We start from the raw sequence: 9,005 nt of genomic DNA on the forward strand, positions 1-9,005 counted from the left end.
CAAGAGTGCACTCTAGGAGACATTGGTTGTGCCAATAACACCGGCAGTAACTGCAATGGATAAATCAAGCCTTAAAGGCCTATTGAAATGAAATTGTTTTATTTAAACGGGGATAGCAGATCCATTCTATGTGTCATACTTGATCATTTTGCGATATTTCCATATTTTTGCTGAAAGGATTTAGTAGAGAACATTGACGATAAAGTTCGCAACTTTTGGTCGCTGATAAAAAAAGCCTTACCTGTACCGGAAGTAGCGTGACGTCGCAGGTTGAAAGGCTCCTCACATTTCCCCATTGTTTTCAATGATGGCCGCCAGCAGTGAGAGCGATTCTGACCGAGAAAGCGAAGATTACCCCATTAATTTGAGCCAGGATGAAAGATTTGTGGATGAGGAACGTGAGAGTGAAGGATTAGAGTGCAGTGCAGGACGGATCTTTTTTCGCTCTGACCGTAACTTAGGTAAAGGGCTCATTGGATTCCACACTCTCTCCTTTTTCTATTGTGGATCACAGATTTGTATTTTAAACCACCTCGGATACTATATCCTCTTGAAAATGAGAGTCGAGAACGCGAAATGGACATTCACAGTTACTTTTATCTCCACAACAATACATCGGCGAAGCACTTTAGGTACGGAGCTAACGTGATACCATCATGCTTAAATGCAGATAGAAACTAAAGAAATAAGCCCCTGACTGGAAGAATAGACAGAAGATCAACAATACTACCAAACACTGGACCTGTAACCACACGGTTAATGCTGTACCGCCTGGCGAAGCCTAGCAATGCGGTTGCTAATGACGCCATTGAAGCTAACTTAGCTACGGGACTTCGACAGAGCTAAGCTAAAAACATTAGCTCTCCACCTACGCCAGCTCTCATCTGCTCATCAACACCCGTGCTCACCTGCGTTCCAGCGATCGACGTCGCGACGAAGGACTTCACCCGATCATCGATGCGGTCGGCGGCCCGGAGATGGAGGAAGTCAAGGTGAGGACAGCGGCACAGCGGCGGGCGTTGTAGCTTTCGACGACACTCCGGCCGCCATCAGAGTCGACAAGAAACATATATTTCCCCAAAGTTACGTACGTGACATGCACATAGCGAAACGCACGTACGGGCAAGCGATCAAATGTTTGGAAGCCAAAGCTGTAGTCACGGTAGCGCGTCTGCTATCCAACTCAAAGTCCTCCTGGTTGTGTTGCTGCAGCCGTCCGCTAATACACCGATCCCACCTACAGCTTTCTTCTTTGCAGTCTCCATTGTTAATTGAACAAATTGCAAAAGATTCACCAACACAGAAGTCCAGAATAATGTGGAATTTTGCGATGAAAACCGAGCTGTTTGTATTGGGATACAATGGTGTCCGAATACTTCCGCTTCAACTATTGACGTCACGTGCAAACGTCATCATACATGGACGTTTTCAGCCGGAAGTTTCCCGGGAAATTTAAAATTGCACTTTATAAGTTAACCCGGCCGTATTGGCATGTGTTGCAATGTTAAGATTTCACCATTGATATATAAACTATCAGACTGCGTGGTCGGTAGTAGTGGGTTTCAGTAGGCCTTTAAGTGTAATATCCCATGGCGTTACCTTCACTGGCTTGCACATGTGAACATAGTGACTGAGGCTATGTCTATACTAAGCCGGATAACCCCTTAAACGAATAATTATTTAGCCTAAGCCTCGTTTCAGCCACACTCCTTCTTCTGTCGTGTGTCTTTAGATTTTCAGCTCTGTTGAGGCGAGCCAGGTCAACATCGTCCAGATCAATCAGACCTTGTTCGCCATTTGGTGGCCGGTGTTTGGGGCAACTAGTTACTATGTGCTCTACTGTCTGGACTGGGTCCCCACACTCGCAGGAGGCATCTTCCGCAAGTCCCCACCTCTTCATTGCTGCTCCGTAGCGTCCAACGAGGAGGCGGACCTTAAACGTCAGCCACACTAATCTATTGTTTAAGGTCCGCCTCCTCTGACAATTTTTGTACACGGGTAAATGCACTGTGTATTTCTTGAATCTCCGGCTCTTAGCTTTGTATGGACTCATTGCTCGTTTACAGACTGATTTGGCGAAGAAGTGACGCCAGAAAGACCGTGCCCCACAAAAGAAGTGACAGTAAGTGACATCAGAAACAGCTTCATAACAACCGGAGCTAACCACTGGAAAGATAAAGGCGAGTCATCCAGACATGCCCGTGTTTCTCATTCTTCTAAATGTACAGACGCTTGTGGAAATCACACATGAATACCTTAAGTGAAGGAAACTCGCGATTGCAACTATTTCGGATACAACACATCTCAGACGGCAAGAGAACTTTGTCCCTTCCTCCCGTGGATGTGATAAAAAAGGTAGCGTGTGCTTTGTATTACCTGGCCGTCGAGTGAAGACTACGGAAAACATTGAATGCATTTAGACTGGCAAAGCAGACCGTATCAGTTATTGTCCGCCATGTATGTCACGGACTCAATGTCTAGGTCCAGAGTATATAAAGTCACCAAAAGCGAATGGACAATGAAGGTGAAGGCAAAAAGATGAGTGGCCTGACCAGATATCTAGATCCCTAGATTGATTGTTGTAAAATGTTTTTTGTCACATTGTATACCTTTACATGTCCATTAAAGATTTGATTAATTTATGATGGCGCAGGTGTGACTCACTACAATAGGGCCCCACAGCACACTGGATTCCAGTCAATTGAAATACCACAACACTGGATATTGTTCAGATAACTTACATTTAATTTAAGAACTTGCACACAAAGCAACACTGGAGGTGACTATGACATGCGCATTTTCTGCGCATGTGTACTAGGTCGTGTTGCGCCAGCGGACGGAGGGGGTCTTAAACGAACATTCTGTGTGTGTGGACAAGGATAAGGTTAGGTGGGATTTAACCTGGATAACCTTGGTGTAGAAGGGGCCTGAGAGTTTTTGATGATCGCTCACTCGGCTTGGCCTCTGATAAGCTGGTGAACCGCTGATGGAGAACTTCAGTTCAGTTTCAGTTTATTTCGAACATGCATACGATACAATCTAGTGCATCACATATTTACAGTTGTTTCATTACTGCACGTACGAAAAGGAGTAAGAAGAAGCTGAGCTTATTTAATCCTATCCCTTTTCATACCATAGCAATTTTATCCCATTTCCTTGTTCTCTGTAGCAGAGCAGTGAATAAATAAATAATAAATAAATAAAATACCAGTGTAAGTAAACAAATATCAAATACATGAATAATCTTTTATCTCAAAAGAAAAAAAAAGGGTTCAAGATGTTCATCATAATTATTGCTCTGTGTACTTTGTGAATGCTTGTAGTTTGAACAGTTTCTTAAACTGAATCATATTGGTGTTTGGTTTGATTTATTTGGTTAATTAATTCCATAATTTAATTCCACATACAGATATGCTAAAGGTTTTAAGTGTTGTACGAGTATACAAATGTCAACTGACTGCTCTGTTTTTTTGCTTGTAATGTAGTGCTGACAAATAATGTCTTATTTTAGTGGCACCTGGTTAAAACAGACTTCTCAAAAACATCCAGAAAAGCAAAAATATCTACAGATGCTAACATGGAAATACACCTGCAACCCCTTTCACAGCCTCAACCAACCTTTCATATGGACATTTCTAATGGCACATTGGCCATTTCACTTAAAACTATAGAATACGTAGACATTTAGGGGGTTACCTGATCAGAAAGGCTCAGACCACAGTTAAGTCAATTTAAATGCACAATTTATATTTGCAATAACTAGTGACATTTGGAGCTTTGGAAGGCTTAATTTGATGAGCAACTTCTAAAATCAAACCATAGTATTATCAAAAAACAAAAGGGGGCCACACAAAAACTATTAGTGCACTATACCTGTGAGAATGTTTGCCCAGTTAAGTTATTCCATGTCAAAGTCACCTAACAGTGAACCTCTGACTTTAAAATGCAGTTGTACCTCAATTTACGAGCTTAATTAATTCTGTGGCGAAGCTCTCAACTCAAACCACTCGCCAATTAAAAGTATTGGAACCACTTTAGGTAACTCAAATTTTTGCTTGCAACTTAACATAACAATTAAGCCGAGAGACGGCTCTAATATCAAAGTTAAGGTATCACTGTATCATAAAGTTGGTCAAATGCAAAGATGTCTGGGCGGACCTTTAACTGATTAGTGAAACGATTGATGGATGTGTTTCTTTATGTAATTTTTTACACTTGTATTCGTACACTCACATGAGAGTAGGACGCAGGTGAAAGTAGCCTGCGCTCAAAGTTGACGGCACATCAGAGAAGCCAGTGTTTCCAGGAAAGATGACCCGCCGCCTGTGGGTGTCCCTCCATGTGGTTCCCACATCCTGGTACTTCTGGGGACTCCACCAATAACCGCCCTTCCCCTGATGGGAAGTGGTGAACTTTGGTAACTCAGGCCTCCAGTATCACCTTAAGTACAGAGGCTCGTACAGGCTCAGACGGGGTTTCCTTCATGGTCCGCATAAGTTGGGGGGGGGGGGGGGGGGCAGAGACATAAAATCAATACATACACAGTATATTGCATTACTCACTGTACTCATTTCCTAACTCTGTGGCCCTTTCAATCCCAGATGTAAAAGCAATGGCCAGAATAGTGGAAGCTAGAAATATCTAAGTGCAAAAAAGGACGACTCATACTGAACAAAATTAACTTCCCTTCCTTTCCTTTGTCTATATTTAGTGTGTTTGGCTTAAAGAAGATTGCCAAGTATATACACAGGCCAGCATTAGCAGAGGGCCATTTCAATCCAGTGGCGAGAGATTTGTCCGTTGTTGGCTCCTCACATCTCTTATTAACGACAGTGGACACTGTAATAAACTGGCCTCTCCTCGGCGGTAAAAGGATGTTAGAAATAGTTGAAGGACTAGCAATGTGACGCTGATGACCGTGATCAAATACAGGCTGGACTAATAACAATAATATAGGCCAGGCCTTCTGGGTTAAAAAGGGTCTTTATAGAGCATCGTGATGTCAGAACAACTTTCCGCTTTGGTGTGGATTTGAATGTCCTTTCTTGCTGTTATTTTTAACCAGTCAACAAATAGAACATTTACGTATGCAGAAACAGCATGAGCCAATCAAATGTGCTTTGACTCACGCAGCCCAAGACACAACGTGTATTAACTCAGAAAGCATAGATACACACGCATGATTGTAGCTGCTTTGGTGTTCATAAAAGTTAAGCAAATTCTTCTTTTGGAATATTGTTTTTACAGTATAATTTGTTTTACATGACAAGTATTAATTTGTATATACAGTGGTATCTAAACTTACGAGCACATTGTGTTCCATGACAGAGCTTGCAACCCCAAATACTCTTAAGTCAGTTCCGCCCAAATAATTGAAATCAATTTAATCTGTGCTTAGCCCTTCCTCAACACCACCATTTTAATAACAAAAAACTAACTTTTAGATAATAAATATGAACAAAAATGTATACAAACAATTACAGTAGTTTCATGAAATAATGTAAAAAATATTGTTCAGCGTTTATCTTAGGGAACATACTTTTGTAGGTGTCTCCAACAAGGTAATTGTTGTTTATGTTGCACACAGACATATTTGAGTGATGGAGTTGACAACAAGTGATATGTATGTCTGTTTAACAAAGGTAATGCTTGACCGTCTCGTTTGTTGAGGCAGAACTAGATAGAACATATTGAAACACGTCAAACACAGAATCTGTAGCGTCTCAATATTTTCAGGGATACATGTCTGTTGTTTGGACGTTTCTGGTTGCATTCTTTGGATGCTGATTGCGGCTTGTGTGATGCGGACTTACACTGCGGGGGGTCTGACTCGCCGGATAGGCTGCTAAGAGGTAAGGCATATTTTTAATGGTTTGTTTCTTCGATGTGGTAGTCCAATTATTCTCCTTCACATTCTCGGTTTGAGTGGTTGATGGGCAGGATTGTGTCGATATCTGACAGGCAGCCAAAGGCGCACATCAACTGTTTGTAAACTAAGCGAAACAGTAACAGCAACGTGTAACAATATAATAGGTCTCGAAAAGTGTGGCATGGAAACACTATGCATTGTGGTTCTTGCTGGCGTGTGAATCGCTTATTTACCGGTACATGGCTAAATGCAAGACTCTAAAGTTATGTTGTTTTTTTTAACACGTTCAAAACATGGTTTTGAACGTGTTGGTTGTCAGAATCGCTTAAGGAAAAAAAAATATTTGGTGAGATTTGTTTCATTTCCAGAGTAGAAGCAAATCAAGATAGTAAGTTAATAAAGAGACAATGAAAATGATCAAACATCACTTTTAAAGCCATTACCTGTTACATATTGTTGTGTGTTGATGGCATTTTCACACTAAAACGTTTGAATGGAAGTCTGTTTTATTCTGTTGCACAAGTAGCATTTAGTAGGATGTTAGCATTAGCTAAGCTAGCTGCGAGTTACAAACAACAAACAGTATTTGGGAAAAAATACCCCAATTCATATATCAACAATTGAGAAAGACTTCAAATATTTCCCACATTAATGCACAGTCTATTTCATACTTGGTATATATTTAGTTTGAAACACAATTCTCCAGGAAACACTACACAGTGACAAGTGCTGTTGACATACCTCTGAAAGGACGACAGTCCTCTCTTTCTGATGTAGAGTTCCGAGATCTTGCACCCACCCAAAGTTGGTTTGTCTGTGAGCATTAAGTGAATTTACATTGCGAAATGTTTGGCCTGTCCAAAAAGTGACTCCGTTGACAACCGAGATACAGGACATGTTCGGCAGCTTGCTCAAATCTCATTATTGGATGTGCTCACATGGATAAACTCCACCAATTTTACTTATTTTTTAAGGTGCCGAACCTTTGGAACAGGGTGCAGTTTGTTTCGGTACAGTACCAACATTTTTTTATTTTGTACAATCCATTTTACTTCAGTTTGTTGCTCTCTTCAACAGTTTCTCTGGTTGAAAACAGCCATGTAAACAAAAACTTTGTCCAACAAAAATGGCTACCCAGCCCCCATAATGCATTGCAAAATCACATGCCCTTTTGAGCCCTATAATTCTTTATTGGTCAAACGGGACAAACCCTGTGACAAATATGACTTCACCCGGCAGTGGGTTGGGCTTGTAACTCAAATTATGCTCGCAATTTAAAGCAAAACAAAAGGTGTGAGACAGCTCTTATCTGGAGTTACTTGTAAGTTGAGTTAGCACTGTGGTTTTAGTACACAAGTGTACTTCTCTGACAATTTCCATAAAACTTTGAATTATTGTCTTTGTGAAGGATTTTATTAGATTATACAGGTGTCCCTAATCGTGTGGCAGTTGAGTGTACGTTTAGCTCTCTAAATTCAGCTGTAGGACCACAGCGATATCTGTGTGTGTTTATAAGAAAAGGAGAATATTTGAAGTCGCTCCCACTGTGAGTAATCAGACAGCAATCAAATGCAATCCAAACGGCGTCCCTTTTCCATACAACTCACCCGTGGCGAAAATGACGGGAACTATACAAGTTGGTATAATGACATGCATATTGTATCACTGACAATTCAGGCTAAACACACATGCTAATTTTACACATAGATGACAAATATGAGGCTTTTATGTTAATTTTCATTCAATGAAAATTTGTAAACAGGAAAGCATTAAAACAGGGGTGCCCATTTCGTCGATCGTAGAGGGTGTGTCAGTCGATCGCCAGCCAGGCATTACAAAAACAGACCTAAAAATTAGCGATTATCAATCTTCACTATGACGTCACTTTCGTCATTTGATTGACATTCACGCCACCTGAGGGTCTTGTGAGATGACGCTGATTGCAGCAAGATCATTATTAAGAAAACATGACAGAGAAGAGGGTGAGAAACACTTTTTATTTCAATAGACTCTTGCGCCGTACCTGCTGTCAAAACCCTAAAGGCCGACTGCACAGTTCCTGTCATCACAATAAAAGTGCTGCTTCATCCTGCCTGCACTAACAAAACAAGAGTCTCAGGAATCCAGAGCGCACACAAGCTAGCAAGCTACGGAGTTTGCCGTCAATGTATTTATTTTTAAGTGTATACAAACGAGTATGGAAGCTGGTCAAATAAGATGCCAAAAACCAACCACTTCCATGTGGTATTGGACAGAAAGGAGGACTTTTTTTCTCCTCCATTTGAAAATGGGGACGCTATCATCACTACTGTCTGATTCCAATCGATGCAAGTCATCAGGATCAGGTAATACACCAACTTATATTCTTGTCTTCATGAAAGAAATGAATATATATGTGTTAAACATGCTTGTATTATCATTAAACACCTTTAAAGGCCTACTGAAACCCACTACTACCAACCACGCAGTCTGATAGTTTATATATCAATGATGAAATCTTAATAGAGATGTACGATAATATCGGTCTGCCGATATTATCGGCCGATAAATGCGTTAAAATGTAATATCGGAAATTATCGGTATCGGTTTTTTTATTATCAGTATCGTTTTTTTTGTGGGTTTTTTTTGTTTTTTTTTATTAAATCCACATAAAAAACACAAGATACACTTACAATTAGTGCACCAACCCAAAAAACCTCCCTCCCCCATTTACACTCATTCACACAAAAGGGTTGTTTCTTTATGTTATTAATATTCTGGTTCCTACATTATATATCAATATATATCAATACAGTCTGCAAGGGATACAGTCCGTAACCACACATGATTGTGCGTGCTGCTGGTCCACTAATAGTACTAACCTTTAACAGTTAATTTTACAAATTTTCATTAATTACTAGTTTCTATGTAACTGTTTTTATATTGTTTTACTTTCTTTTTTATTCAAGAAAATGTTTTTAATTTATCTATCTTATTTTATTTGATTAATTTTTTAAAAAAGTACCTTATCTTCACCATACCTGGTTGTCCAAATTAGGCATACTAATGTGTTAATTCCACGACTGTATATATCGGTTGATATCGGTATCGGTTGATATCGGTATCGGTAATTAAAGAGTTGGACAATATCGGCATA

At 40.2% G+C, this 9,005-nt stretch overlaps 1 long non-coding RNA gene across 1 annotated transcript; it reads right to left on the reverse strand.

Moving 5' to 3' along the window:
• Positions 1–246: 246 nt before the first annotated feature.
• LOC133645649 (uncharacterized) lies at positions 247–6,929 on the reverse strand. Its single transcript, XR_009825163.1, has 3 exons — positions 6,611–6,929; positions 4,234–4,479; positions 247–332 (listed from the first exon to the last, which is right to left on the reverse strand). It is a non-coding gene; the product is annotated as an uncharacterized LOC133645649 (long non-coding RNA).
• Between the last annotated feature and the right edge of the window lie 2,076 nt (positions 6,930–9,005).

The sequence above is a fragment of the Entelurus aequoreus genome, linkage group LG03, assembly GCF_033978785.1.
Source record: "Entelurus aequoreus isolate RoL-2023_Sb linkage group LG03, RoL_Eaeq_v1.1, whole genome shotgun sequence".
In the NCBI taxonomy this organism is placed as follows: domain Eukaryota; kingdom Metazoa; phylum Chordata; class Actinopteri; order Syngnathiformes; family Syngnathidae; genus Entelurus; species Entelurus aequoreus.